Raw genomic sequence first — 15900 nt, forward strand, 5'->3', positions numbered from 1 at the left:
TTGATAGACCTTAAGATCAACACCAAGGCAAGCATACATCATATGACAATTGGAGTCGTCTTGATAAACTAGCAACTATCTCGGCCCCGTATTTGTCTCTTAACAAGGGCAGAGGAGCAGGACGAAGCAGAGCTCTCATTGCTCGTCCCCCTCCCCGCTCAGCTCGTTGTCGCCGTGTGGGGGCTTAGTGGACGGCTGCCGGAGTGTGATGCTCCTTGGGACAGTCCTCTGTCCTTTTCTAGCCTTGTGCTCCTGCTGCCGTTCTCTCCAATTCTGCTGGGCATCTTTTCCTTTTCCTTCTGTTTTGTTTTTCTCCCCCCTCTTCTCCTATCTGCTTGCCGTTTCCTGCCGACCTTTTGCTCGTTCTGGTTCTTCCCTTGGACTTCTTCTATTTTGACGCCCGGGTGCTTGAGGAGGCATACTCTTGCACCCGTAGAACTGTAGTACCCGACGTCGAGAGCGAGGGGAACCTTTTATTGTCAATCCCCCTTTCGTCACTGAACCCGATCTCGACGGACTGTCGGTTTCTTAAGGTGGCGTTTGTGGGGCGTATACTCACGACGCACCCCTAGGAGGCCCCGGCAAGATCGGCGATAGCTTCTTGTTGAGTGTCCTGTCTCTAATTGTGGCTCCATGGTGGGTGTGGGGGCACATTCGTGAATGAATTCTTCTTTTCGTCATGATGATAACCCCTGTTTCGGCTGCTTCTGGTGTACATTCTCAGGCTCGTGGGGTGGGCGACCAAGCCCCCGAGTTGGTCCGTATTGGAAGACCGGGCTCTGTAGCCTCCGCTGCATTGGGCCCCGACCTTGCTCCTCCTTTGGCCTCTCTGACTCCTTCCCCTGGCTCCCCTCCCTCCTCTGTGGTTGGGTCGAGCCCCAGGCCCCCAGTGGTGACTACCTCGTCCCCTGGCGCGGCTCCTTCTCTAGTTGTAACTACTGCGCCTTTTAACCCCTCTCTCTCTCTGGGGGTTCTCACCGCCGTCCTCGTCACAGCCGCCCTCTCTCGGTTCCTTCCAGTTCTGCTACCTATCAAGCCTTGTTTGGTCCCGCTTCGTGGGCCAAATATTTTGATCTCCTCCCTCTTGATTCTGCGCCTCCTGACGATTTCTCCCTCCATCGACATCTCGTTGATTCCGTGGATGCCTCCATTACTTTCAACCCCACTCGTCTCGGTACACGTGTCGTTGCTGCTCCTTCTCAGGATGCTGCTTCCCGCTTGGCTGCCTTATCCTGCCTTGGCGAGACCCCTGTTCGGGTCTCAAAGAACGCTCAGTTGAATGCCAGTGTTGTCACTATTTTGCTCCCGCCCCATGTTGCGACCGGTGTTCGGGACCTGCGCGACTGCCACGACGATATTCGACATATCCTTGCTGCCCAGGGCCATTCTATTCTCCAGGTGGACACGTTTACTCGTCCCCCTCGTGGTAGTCGCCGTCGACCCCTCCGGGTTGTGAAGATTACCTTTGATGGTAGGACCCTTCCACCCTCTGTCATTCTTGCTGGTGCCAGGTGCTCTGTCCAGGAGTACATTCCTTCTCCTCGGCTCTGCAACAAGTGCTGGAGGTTTGGGCATGGTGCCCTCCGCTGCTCCGGGACTGTCTCTCTCTGTCCTTTGTGTGGTGGCGAAGGTCACTCTAAGTCGGAGTGCACTTCTCCCCAGGCTCGTTGCCTCAACTGCGGTGAGGCCCATCCTACCTTCTCCCGTGCGTGTGTCCATTACAAGCTTGAGGCAGCCGTCCTCAACTTGAAGCACCGGGAGCGTTTATCTTTTCCTGAGGCGAGACGCCAGGTTCGCCGGCTCCCGCCTTATGCTAATATCTCTTATGCTCGCGTGTTGCGCTCTTCCTCTCCTCGTTCTTCCCGCCTTCCTCAGACTCACAACCGTTTCCGGGCCTTGGACCCTGATGCGCCCACTGCCCCCTCCTCTGTTCCTTTGGGTTCTCTCCCGAAGGATCCTCCTCCTGGTCCTCTGTCCGGGGTTCCCCTTCCTTCTACCCGGTCTGTCGTGTCTCCTGTGTCTTCTTCCTCGTCCCTCTCCGATCCTCCTTCCCATCCTCTTCCTCCATCTATCGGCTCTCCCCACCGCCTGTTGGTGCGGGCGGATGTCCATCGCTCTCCTAGCGGCCGTCGTGTGTGCTCTCGTTCGGCTTCTCCTATTGAGACACTGGAATCCATTGCCCGGTACGTGGTTGCTGGGACACCGGTCTCTTTAAGTCAGAAGCGTAAGCCTGGCTCCTCTCCTTCCTCTTCCCCGGCGGGTAAGAAGGCTTTGCTTTCTTCCTCAGCTCCTATGTCTGGTTCTGTTGCTCCTTCCCCTCCCGTTTCAGTGATTACGCCCCCTGTTCCTGCTATGGAGGTTTCTTTGGCCCCTGCTTCCCTTTCGGTTGCTGCTCTTGCTGGGGTGCACTCCCCTCTTTCTACTCCCCCTCTTCCTGCTACTGTCCTTGACTGCTCCTCTCCGTTGTCTCCTCCTCTTCCTCCTCCTCCGGACCCCGCCCGCCCACCTCTGATCTGTTCTCCCGTTTCCTTCCCTCCGTCTTTGCTCAGTTTACCCATGGCCCCTAACCCTGACTTTGCTGACCCTGATCCCGACCCTGATATCCTTTAACGTGCTCTGTTGCTCTTTCGTCTTGGTTTCTTCCTTGTTCTCTGGTTTTGTCCTTTCTCTTCTCGTCGTTGTCCATTCTTCAATGGAACGTTCGAGGTTATTACGCCAATTTCCTCGAACTCCAACTTCTGATTTCGCGGTTTTCGCCCCTTTGTGTCTGTCTCCAGGAGCCAATGCTTGGTGCTCGTCCTGGTCGTTTTCGTGGCTATTCCTTTCTCTCCCCCCCCCCCAGCCATTGCTGGGGCTTCTAATTCTTCTGCTCTCTTGATTCGTGCTGATGTTCCCTTTGTTCCTTTACTTTTTCCTTCGCCTCTCCATTGTTCTGCTGCTCGTATCTTTGTGGGGAAATGGTACACAGTTTGTTCCATTTATCTCCCCCCGAGTGTCCCGCTCTCTCTTCCTGATTTGAAACACCTCCTAGACTCCTTGCCGGAGCCTGTGCTCCTGCTGGGTGACTTCAATTGTCGTCATTCCCTTTGGGGTGACGTTCTGACGAATACCCGGGGTCGCCTCCTTGAGCCGTTTCTCCTCTCTTCTTCCCTGTCTCTTCTGAATTCTGGTGAGCCCACTCATTTGGACTCTCGGACTCGCACCCTTTCTTGTCTTGATCTTTCTCTCTGCTCTTCTTCTCTTTACTTAGATTTCATGTGGCAGGTTCTTGATGACCTCCATGGAAGTGATCATTTCCCCATCCTTGTTTCCTTTTTCTCTTTTCGCCCTTCCCTCTCTTTCCCTAGGTGGCAGTTTGCTAAGGCAGACTGGACCCTATTTACCCTCAGTGCTGCTCTCTCTGACCTCTCCCTTCTGCCTCTCTCTCGCGCTCTCCTCCTTTTTCATGACACTGTCTTCAACGCTGCCCTCCGCTCTATTCCTCGCTCTTCCTCTCGGGGTCCGCGGAAGTGCGTTCCCTGGTGGAATGCGGACTGTGCTCGGGCTGTCCGCTGTAAGCGTGCAGCCTGGAAGAGGCACCGCCGTAGGCAGACGACCGATTCTTTTCTTTTCTTTCGGAAAGCGAGTGCGGTGGCCCGTAGGGCCATCCGTACGGCTAAACGTGAATGTTGGGCATCTTATGTCTCAACAATTACGTCCGAAACCCCTCTGGCTCAGATCTGGAAGCGTATCCGCAAGATAGCGGGTAAGTTCGTTCCCGATGTTTCACCGGTCCTTCACCTCCATGATACTCTTGTGGCGGACCCGTTGCAGGTCGCTTCCGAACTGGGTTCCCACTTTTCTTCTGTTAGCTCTGGTCTTCATCTTCCCCAATCTTTCCTTCTTCGTAAACCTGTCCTTGAGTCTCGTCCTTTAGATTTCTGCACTCATCTTCAGCTTCCCTATAATGATCCCTTCTCTCTCTCTGAACTTCGTTCTGCCCTGGCCCTCTGCGGTTCTACGGCGGCGGGCTCCGATGGTATTCATTATGAGATGCTTCGCCATCTCCCTCCGAGCACGTCTCAGTATTTACTGAGTCTGTATAATCGGATCTGGGAGTCGTCGTCAGTCCCTGAGGACTGGCTCGATGCCGTTGTCCTCCCTGTTCGCAAACCGGGGTCTCTGGGTACTTCCCCTAAGGACTTTCGCCCTATTGCTCTCACAAGTTGTGTCTGCAAACTCTTTGAACGTATGGTTAACGTTCGTCTGATGTGGTTCCTGGAACACCATCACCTCCTCTCCCCTTCTCAATTTGGTTTCCGCAAGTGCCGCAGCACGACAGATGTCCTGGTGAACTTGGAGGTCTATATTCGTACTGCTTTTGCTGCGAAGACCTCTGTTGTTGCCGTCCTTTTTGACCTGGAAAAGGCTTACGACACCACTTGGCGTTATCATATCCTATCTCAACTTCATTCTTTTGGCCTTCGTGGTCATCTCCCTCTCTTTCTCCGCAGCTTCCTCTCTCGTCGTTCCTTTCGGGTGCGCCTTGGTACCGCTCTCTCTCCCTCTTTTCAGCAATACGAAGGTGTGCCCCAGGGTAGTGTTCTGAGCACTACTCTTTTTCTGGTTGCCCTCAATGGTCTTCTTTCCTCTCTTCCTTCTGGTATCTTCTCCGCTCTCTATGTCGATGATCTTACCCTTTGTTGTCAGGGTGTTGATTCGCCTCTCCTTCAACGCCGGCTTCAACTTGCAATTGATGCCGTGTCGTCTTGGGCCACAGATCATGGCTTCAAGTTCTCTACTTCTAAGACTTGTGCCATGACTTTTGCGCGGAAACGGGTTGTTCTTCGTCCCTCTTTGTCACTTTATGGTCATCCCCTTGAATATAAAGATTCCGCGAAGCTTTTGGGGTTATTCCTTGACACTCGTTTGTCTTGGTCTCCCCATATCTCTTACCTCCGTGTTGAGTGCTCTAAGGCCCTTACCCTACTTCGGGTCTTGTCCCATACTTCTTGGGGGGCAGATAGGCGCACTCTCCTTGCTTTACATTCCTCTCTCGTCCTGTCTAAGCTCGATTATGGTTGCCCTGCTTACTCGTCTGCTTCTCCTTCTACTCTTCGCCGTCTTGATGCTTTGCACCATACTGGGTTGCGCCTCAGTTCTGGTGCCTTTCGTTCGACTCCCATCCTTAGCTTGTATGTTGACACTGGCTTCCTGTCTCTCCAGGACCGCCGTGATCGCTACTGTCTTCGCTATCTTGCGCGGTCCTTGCAACATCCTTCCTCTCGCCTCTGTCGTGCTTTAACTTTTGCCCCTCCTGCGGTTCCTGTTCCTCTTCACCACCTCCCTCTTTCTGTCCGGTTATCTCGCCTACAGGATTCTCTTTCCGTTCGTGTTTCTGATGTTTCTCCTCGTGTTGTTCCTTCTTTGCCCCCGTGGAGGGTCCCTCTTCCGCGGTTTTGTACATCCTTGACCCGTATCACTAAAGCTTTTACCCCTCCTACGGTTCTAAAACGCCTTTTCCTCGAGCACTTTTCTTCTCACTCCCGCTCCGTTTCTGTCTTCACCGATGGGTCTAAGTCAGCGGACGGTGTTGGCTACTCTGTTGTTTTTCCTGATCGCACTTATATGTGTCGCTTGCCTCCGGAGACTAGCATCTTTACAGCGGAACTTTATGCTATTCTCTATGCTCTTCGTCTCCTGCTTTCTCGTTGTCAGTCTTCCTTTGTAGTTGTTGTTGACTCTCGTAGTGCCCTCATGGCTCTCGGGTCCTTTAATCCGGTTCATCCTGTAGTTGTCGAGATCCAGCATTGGCTGTTTCTCGTTCACAGTAAATTTAAGTCGGTTGAGTTTTGTTGGGTTCCCAGCCATATTGGTGTGTCTTTAAATGAGCGTGCGGATGCTGCCGCCAAGGAAGCTGTCCGCTCTTGTCCCATCTCTCGTAAAGGCATTCCGTATTCCGACTTTTACCCGGTTATCCATTCCTCAGTCCTTACCCGTTGGCAGGCTTCTTGGTTGTCTGTTACTGGTAACAATCTACGTACTCTTAAATGTTGTGTTTCCTCGTGGCCGTCCTCCTTCCACCGTAACCGGAGGTGGGAAACAGCTCTGGCGAGGTTGCGTATTGGCCATACTCGCTTAACCCATGGTCACTTGATGGAGCGCCGCCCTGCCCCTTCTTGTCCTAGTTGCATTGTCCCTCTTACGGTCGTGCATGTCCTTCTTGAATGTCCTGACTTCCAGGACGAGCGTGTGTCTTGCTTTCCGACCGCCCCTCGCGGTCACCTGTCCCTCGATAGAATTCTTGGTGACTCGGATACTTTTGATATCGTTCGCCTTATGCGTTTTTGTTCTCGTATTGGCATCCTTGGTGATATTTAGCGCCCTCTGATTATTTTGCGTATTTGATGGTGCTACATAGCCTTCCCGGTTTGGTGCCTTCTTTTGATAATTACTTACTTACTCTCATTGCTCGTCTATAAGGGGGGAATATAAGAGAAGTGATTAAACAAAGCCTGTATAAGGCATACAAAATTTTATGTAAATAATTATTGAGGGAGGGAATTGTCAGGGGAAAGCGCCAACCTATTACGACTATATAGCACTTGGAAGTGATCAGGATAAAGATTTAGGATGGGACGGGGGGAAGGAATGGTGCCCAACCACTTGGACGGTCGGGGATTGAACGCCGACTTGCATGAAGTGAGACCGTCGCTCTACCGTCCAGCCCAAGTGGTTATAGATCATAATACTCAGGCTCACCTGGAGTGGGTTCAGCGACTTGTTCTACCTAGTCCAAAAGGCGATTGCATGAAGCGACCCACGGTAGCCGCCACAGCTCCGCTGGTCCAGTTCTAACTATAGGAACGTGGCTAATTTTTTCTTTGAACACTTCCACTTTTGGCAGCCCATTCTCCTGTTTAGACAGTACCTATTATGACGGTCGTCAATAGTCACGAATTTGTACGTACTTAGCTTTTAGATAGTAGTATACTGACTAGTAAGAAATTCTTTTAAATTAAATGAAACTAAAAAACAAACTTAAATATTTCTAGGCCTAGTATAGCACACATATGTACTATATTAGGCCTCAGATATCGTGTAATAAGCCTAGGAAGGTTTGGCTAATTTAATTTGTCTTTGCTACACAATTGAAAAATTGTTTTCCTGTTTGTCCAACTCAATAATTCAGATTTCTACTTGCTAATTTCGTTGTACGTCGGTATATATGCTATGGTCCTCTTCGTTACTACAAGTAATAAAAAAACAGGAAGATGAGCGGGCAGTACATATGATGGAGGACAACACCACCTTCCGTGAAGCTGCGGGTAGAAGTAGCCTAAGCTACTCTATCCCTTTGAGATGTATTTTTTTTTCTTGTCTCAATAAACTTACTTGAACTTGAACTTTCCGTGTAGTGGAGGAGGACCACGACTCTCCAACATGCGACAAAGTGTAGGTGGTGACAGAGGCAGCAGAAGGTGCGGGGGAAGCGGGAGAAGGCACTACCAAACACCAAGGCCTCCACAAATCCTACAGGTGACCAGCTCTGGACGCTGGGAGGAGAGGCAGCCTTCAGCTCTAACTCGCGCGCGCGGGGGATTACAGTCAAGCTTTCATGTGTTGGCTTAGCGCTGACATGTGTAGCAGCACCACCAAGAGGGGAAGTAATACAGCGACAACACCAATAGATGTAACACAACACCGAAGTAATTCAGTAACAGCGAGAGTAGCACAGCAAAAGTAGAAGGGAAGAGAACTGTCAAGGGGAAACCTGCATAAAGCGAGACCGTCGCTCTACCGTCCAGACCAAGTCACAGTAAAAAAAATATATGCATTTTGACGTCCTGATAACGTTTATCGCAAGTCAATCCAACAATACACGTAGTTCGGAGGATGACGTCAACGCCGGCAAACATTAATTTTGTATGATTCTCATTAATAAGTATAAACATTGTGAGTGAAAGAGTTTAACACATGAGCTGTGCGCTCACCAGCAACGCCCGGCCAACCTCCCAGTGCGAAAAGCAACACCAGCAAAACATGAATAAAGCAACACCAGCAGAGCCTCAATAAAGCAACACCAACAGAGCACCAATAAAGCATCAATAAAACATTAATCCCTTCAGTAGTAAGACAAACCCCTTAAGAACAATGATCCCCCCCCCTTCCCCAGCCCTCACACTTCTGTATACAACTTCACAACATGTCACTGCTAAGTGCGCACGACGCTTAATGCACAGTTTAACGCACTTGTAAACATGCAGGCCAAACACTGTTGTCGTTTGAGTCTGACCTTGTTTGTGGCAAGGTGTTTACATTGTGTGTGGGGGGGGTGGGGGCAGCCTCGTACCTCAAGAGTCGTGTTACTGTTTTGTTCAACGTAGCACTGTGCTCTGGTGTCAATTGAGCTGTAGCCTAAAGTGCACTCATGTTAGCGAAGGATGGAGAGGCTATGAGTTGAGTGTTTTTCAATTGTTTTCTACCCATTAAATTACTTTCTACTCATTGTTTGGGGGATTTGTTAACGTCAATGAATAGGCTATGAGTTGAATGCTTTTCAATTATTTTCTACCCATTGTTTGCGGGGATTCGTTAACGTCAATGACTAGGCTATAAGTTGAGTGTTTTTCAATTATTTTCTACCCATTGTTTTGGGGGATTTGTTAACGTCACTGAATAGGCTATGAGTTGAATGTTTTTTAATTATTTTCTACCCATTGTTTTGGGGGATTTGTTAACGTCAATAAATGTTTGGGCGAATTAATAGAAGAAAATAAAGCAGGAAAAGCAAGCGACAGTAAATCAGCAATAACAATAGAATAACAAGCAACAGTAGAACATCAGAGCAATCCCAGAAGCGGTAGAACAGTAACTGAAGAACAGGTTGAATTAGCAGCAGCAGAAGCAGATCAACAGCAGGTTGAAACAGCAGCAGCAGAAGCAGATCAACAGCAGGTTGAAACAGCAGCAGCAGAAGCAAATCAACAGCAGCAGCAGAAGCAGATCAACATCAGGTGAGGCAGAGTGAATCAGGTTGCAGCGTGAGATGTGACTGAAGGTGTGACCGTGTTGTGACGCAGGATAGCCATTGTTGCTTCCTTCCCTGACGTCACCCGCCAATACCCGTGAAGACATTGCTCCTCCTACCCGACCAGCCACACGTGAATACATCTCTCCTACCCGACCAGCCACCCGTGAATACACCTCCCCTACCCGACCAGCCACCCGTGAAGACATCTCCCCTACCCGACCAGCCACACGTGAATACATCTCTCCTACCCGACCAGCCACCCGTGAAGACATCTCTCCTACCCGACCAGCCACCCGTGAATACACCTCCCCTACCCGACCAGCCACCCGTGAAGACATCTCTCCTACCCGACCAGCCACACGTGAATACACCTCCCCTACCCGACCAGCCACCCGTGAAGACATCTCTCCTACCCGACCAGCCACACGTGAATACACCTCCCCTACCCGACCAGCCACCCGTGAAGACATCTCTCCTACCCGACCAGCCACACGTGAATACACCTCCCCTACCCGACCAGCCACCCGTGAAGACATCTCTCCTACCCAACCAGACACCCGGGAACCTCTGCGATAAGCAACCAATAATAATTTTCATATCAAGCACTCGGCCTGTGTAGGGAGATATATTGCAAACAATAACAGACCAAGAGCGGGAGGAGAGGGTGAGCCAGGTATCATATGTCCACCCTAACGCTAGTCAGGCCAGTATGTCCGCTTGGTTATACCTTTATTGTATTCCCAGGGTCCACTCTAGTGTTTTATATATATATATATATATATATATATATATATATATATATATATATATATATATATATATATATATATATATATATATATATATATATGTTGTACCTATCTATAGTAGCCAGAATGCAATACTCGGCCTACTATGCAAGGCCCGATTTCCCTAATAAGCCAAGTTTGCCTGAATTTATATATTTTCCTAATTTTTTCTTATGAATTGATAAAACTATTCATTTCACTATGTAGATATATGACCGAACCTAACCAACCCTACCTAACTTGTCTTAACCTAAACTAACATAACTATGTCAATAATTTATGTTCTTAACTTAATATAATAATAATATTTCAAATAAACCAATTGGAAACAAGATTTTTAAAATAAAGAAAATCTCTCGGCCTAATAGGCAAATCCGGCCTTACATAGTAGGCCGAGAAGTGCATTCTGGCTACTAAGTACGACATATACATACATACATATATATATATATATATATATATATATATATATATATATATATATATATATATATATATATATATATATATATATATATATATAAACGTCCCTACACTAGTGGTGTTCTGACAATTTAAAACGTTCACACATGCTAGACACTCTGGATGACGTCACTGAGGATCCGGATATGAAGAAAACGGAATTCAAAGATAAACAAATAATTCCCAGTGCAGGATGTTTGTGCGTAAGTGTTGATCCTGAGAGGTGCGTGTGTGTGCTTCTTACGCCCTGCTTCACGCTGTGGCTCGCGCTGTGCTTCACGTTGTGGCTCGCGATGTGCTTCATGTCGTGGCTCGCGCTGTGCTTCACGTTGTGGCTCGCGCTGTGCTTCACATTGTGGCTCGCGCTGTGCTTCACGCTGTGACTCGCGCTAGGCTATACCTGACATGATTTACGCTTTGATTTGCCCTGCTTCACGCTGTACGTTACAGTGACTCACTGCTGTGTAACGAGTCATACCACTGTGATTCGTTACAGTGACAATGGGACATCACATACAATCTCGCGAGCCGCTACCAATTTTTTAGTACATCAGTTTTTGACCTTAGAGCGAAATTATACTGCAAAATTAAGATAAGGGATAGGAGGAGTGGCTTGGCAAAAATGTAAAAACATCAATGCTATGTACTCTCATAAACCCAATGTACCTTGTTGTATATATATCAATAAATAAATAAATAAGGAAGAGAGAGGTGAGGGACTGAGAATTTTATCGCAGTGTCTTCGCGATAATTAGCACGTCGGCCCCACCCCCAAACTTATTATAAATTAATAATTATATTATATAGAGCAACGATGCGTATTCGTACTTTTCATGACGAAATATGGCGATTAATCAGAGTCCTATCATATAATACGTTCCCCCTTTTTTTTTACAAAGTCGATCAATCCGTTCAAAATCTAACCCATTAGTTACAATTAAAGCACCATAATATTGGTGTTTTCTATCCGTCGGCCTCGATGGGTTAGGTGGGTTGCTTGTTTACGTATGTTTCTGATTAGGGAAACCGGTTATATTTTTACATTTGTGATTAGGCAAACAGTTGCAGTTTTGACGTATATGGTTAGCCAAAATAGTTGCCGGAATAGGCTGGAAACAAAAACATGATGCAACTCTGAAATGCGAAAATATTCCTAAAAATAAAGAAATTTTTGTGTTGAGTCACAACAGGGATCAGATGGAAGGAGAATAATGAAAACAGTGATAAAGGAGTAAGATGGACAACAGTGAAGAGACAAGGACAACACGGGCTGCTGGATGATCAACAATTATAAATTAAGGTAAGTACATTTAACAACAGTAATATACAGTATACTGTAATACTAAGATATTGCGAATATTAACATGTTACAAATATTAAGATATTGCGAATATTAACATGTTACATATTACATGATATTGAAAATATTGAGATATTACAAATATTGAGATATTCAAAATATTAAAATATTGTAGGTATTAAGACAATACATAAATTAAGATATAATAAATATTAAGATATTACAAATAAAAAAAGTATTATATAAGGCAAAAGACTGCGAACCACAATATGGTGTGTGTGTGTGTGTACTCGTCTAGTTGTGCTTTGAGCTCTGGCTCTTTGGTCCCGCCTCTCAACCGGCAATCAACTGGTGTACAAATTCCTGAGCCTATTGGGCTCTATCATATCTACATTTGAAACTGTGTATGGAGTCCATTGATCTATTATACACCATAGTGAGTGTGGCACACTTAGTGCTTCAGCATTCTCTTTGTGTGTGTGTACTCAGCTAGTTGTGCTTGTGGGGGTTAGGCTCTGGCTCTTTAGTCGACATTACATGTGTGTGTGTGTGTGTGTGTGTGTGTGTGTGTGTGTGTACACGCTGTTGACCGTGTGAGAGTGCACTTGTGTGCGTGAGAGTGCGCTTGCGAGTGCAGTGCGTGTGTGTGAACCAAAACTTGTGTGAGCACTTCAGCAGGAAGAGTTGTTGGTGTCTGAAGCCTTGATTATAAACACAAGGGCCTTTGCCTTCTGACACCACACACACACACACACACACACACACACACACACACACACACACACACACACACACACACACACACACACAGGTAGACAAGAGTAAGGGGAGACATGATCACTACCTACAAAATCGTCAGGGGAATCGACAGGGTAGACAAGGATAAACTATTCAACACGGTGGAAACTGAGTACCCACATGAGCCACAGGGACGTTAGAAAGAACTTTTTCAGCGTCAAAGTAGTTAACAGATGGAATGCATTAGGAAGTGTAGTGGTGGAGGCTGGCTCCATACACAGTTTCAAATGTAAATATGATAGAGCCCAGTAGGCTCAGGAACCTGTACACCTGTTGATTGACTTGAAAGGCGGGACGAAAGAGCCAGAGCTCAGGCGTAAAGTATGGGGGGGGGGACCTGTGTACACCACCCGGACCGTTCCCAGACCTTCTCTTGCCTTACCTCGCTATCGCTGCTCCACACACCTCCGGGGCTCTTACTGCCATAGAGCGGTGCTCCATACAACCAACATGAGAGAGAGAGAGGGGGGGGGAGGCAGAGAAAAAGGGGGGAGGGAGGGGGGAGGACATACTTTCGACAAAGAAGTTGAACATCAGAATAGTTAAATTGTAAAAATTGTGACCCAACAGGTACAAGAGGATGGTATAGGAGGACTATAAAGAACCAGACCTCACTTCCCCGTAGACATTTAGACATTATAAGGTAAGTACCACCACCACCGCCCTCACCACCACCACCACCACCCTCACCACAACATCCTCACCACGGAGATGTTGTTATAAGTGTTCGGGGTCTGGTAGCTGAGCGGACAGCACGCAGAACTTGCAATTCTGTGGAACGGGTTCGATTCCCGGACCAGGCAGAAATAAATGGGCAACGTTTCTTTCGATAGATATCGTGAGGAGACATTCACATATGGGACTAATAGAACAAGAACCCGGCAATGTGATGTTATAGTGGCCAGAATACGCCTGAGATATAGACGTATCTGGCAGCTTTCTCAAAACCCAAATGTCGAGTACACAATGTGTCAACTTTGTGAAAGAGAAAACATGCACTCTCTTGAACATTATATTGTAGAATGTCCCATACTGACTGACTTTCACCCTCCTGGGCTAAGGTATGCTGAACTCTGTAATTACTATATGAGTACTGGAACGCTTGATGATATATTGAACTTGTACCCAAGATTAACCATGTAATGTATCAATTATACAATGTATGTATATGATGTAACTATATAACCTGAGCTTGTAAAAGCACCTTAATCACCTTCAGTGATTAAGTGCTTAATTGCACACTAGTTTCTCTATCAGCTATCTCACCCTCTCAGAGTAAAAGAGACAAATATATGTGAATGCATGTGTGTGTATATATATGTATGTATATATGTATATAAATGTACGTATATATGTGTGTGTATGTATATGTATGTGTATAAAGAATATATGGAAGCTGATCAGAATTACATTTCACCTTTGTAAATGCACATTAATGACACTATGTAAAAGACACATCGAACACTTTATGTAGGGCATACGTAAATCTGTGTATCTATGTATTTACGTATGTAGGTTAGCTTAGCATTTTAAAAGCACCGAATCACCTTCTGTGGTTGATTGTTCAATAAACCCTTGAACTATATGTTTAACACATCTCTTACCCTGTCCATGGAGGACAGAAGAAAATGTATATATGCTGGTTAGCATTGTAAATGTGTGGCCACGTCTGTGGTAGAAAATAATAATAATAATAATAAACTGAATGCCCCTGTTACCTAGCAGTAAATAGGTACCTGGGAGTTAGACAGCTGTTACGGAGCTGCTTCTTGGGTGTGTGTGTGTGTGGCAAAAATTAGTTAGTAGTTACAGTTGAGAGGCGGGCCGAAAGAGCAGAGCTCAACCCCCGCAAGCACAACTAGATGAATACGGACCCTCTCTACCCTCACCACCACCACCACCCGGATACATATCCCTCGAGGCTATCTAAAGTTCTATGCGTATCCTGAAGCCATAACTCAAGTAGCCTCTACCCCACATTCCTGGCGCGGCGCCCGGGTCTTACAGTCAATACCAGACCTTCCAAACACTTATAAGACTGCCCAGATCCTTCTCAACTCACAGTCGCGAACCCCGGGCTCCAATCCCTGGCGATGGTTGGGCACATGATTGAACACGTTTCATTTAACCTAATGCTTCTGTTCACCTAGCAGTTGCTTCCTCGGAAGGGTCAGTGGTTCAGCCTTGTGGGCCTTCGATACAAGCCTAACGTTCACGCGTTAGGCTTGTATATATATATATATATATATATTGCAATAAAATAAAATGAAATAAATCAAAACATATAAAAAATAATAAGGGTGGTAGGAGAGGAAAAGATTAAAGTGTTCAGTGAGAATCCACAAGGTCTTCTCTGAAAACTCTTTTTCTCCAAACGTCATCTTTGTCATCGAACAAAGATTGACGATCAAGATCGATTGGCCAATGAGGCTTGCAGGAAAGAAAACATTGATTATGACTTTGGACTATAATGCAATTATTAGAAACATACAAATTAAAGAAATTACTCCAGATTTAAAAGAACTAAGAAATGGCCAGAGACCTGAAAGCTGCTGTATTAAAAACTATGACAACTTTTGAAATAATTGGTAATTATGTAGTCAGCACAGTAACCGGACCAGACAATATGATATAGTTAGTCACTGCGCGAATTCGCCTTGGCTATAGGCACATCTGGCAGGTTAGTGAGGCTGAGCCACAACTAGAATATTCGGATTGTAAACTCTGTGACAAACCTTTAAGGAATTCACTTGAACACTGTATTGTTGAATGTGAAACCGTAAAAGATTTTAGACCTAGCCTATTGTACCCCACACCAACTGTACTCACCTAGTTGTGCTTACCTCCCGTAAGCTCTGGCTCTTTGGTCCCGCCTCTCAACTGTCAATCTACTGGTGTACAGATTACTGGGCTCTATCAAATCTACATTTTAAACTGTGTATGGAGTCAGCCTCCACCACATCACTGCTTAATTCATTCCATTTGTTAACTACTCTGACACTGACAAAATTCTTTCTAATGTCTCTGGCTCATTTGGGTACCAGGTTTCCACCTGTGTCCCCATGTTCGTGTTACACCCGTGCTAAATAGTTTATCTTTGTCCACCCTGTCAATTCCTCTGATAATTTTGTAGGTGGTTATCATGTCTCCCCTTACTCTTCTGTCTTCCAGGGACTTGAGGTTTACCTTCCCTAGCCTTTCCTCGCAGCTCATACCTCTCAGTTCTGGAACTAGTCCGGTGGCATACCTCTGAATCTTTTCTAAATTTATCTTGTGTTTAACTAGGTATGGACTCCAGGCTAGAGCTGCATACTTCGGGATTGGTCTGACTTAAGTGGTATACAAGATCCTGAACGATTCCTTACACAAGTTTCTAAAGGCAGTTCTTATATGGGCCAATCTAGCATATGCCACTGATGATATCCTTTTGATGTGGGCTTCTGGGGAATGTTCGGAATGATATCAACCACCAGTTCTTTCTGTTTGACTCTTGTAGGATTTCACCTCCCAGATGGTACCTTATGTTCAGCCTTCTGTTC

General features: G+C 46.6%; 1 protein-coding gene across 5 annotated transcripts in view; it reads right to left on the bottom strand.

Annotated features, from left to right (window-relative positions):
• The window catches only part of LOC138359177 (uncharacterized), a 271321-nt gene that overhangs the window by 226001 nt on the left and 29420 nt on the right, over positions 1 to 15900 (bottom strand). The window lies entirely within an intron of this gene.

Source organism: Procambarus clarkii, chromosome 89 (genome assembly GCF_040958095.1).
Source record: "Procambarus clarkii isolate CNS0578487 chromosome 89, FALCON_Pclarkii_2.0, whole genome shotgun sequence".
Taxonomy (NCBI): domain Eukaryota; kingdom Metazoa; phylum Arthropoda; class Malacostraca; order Decapoda; family Cambaridae; genus Procambarus; species Procambarus clarkii.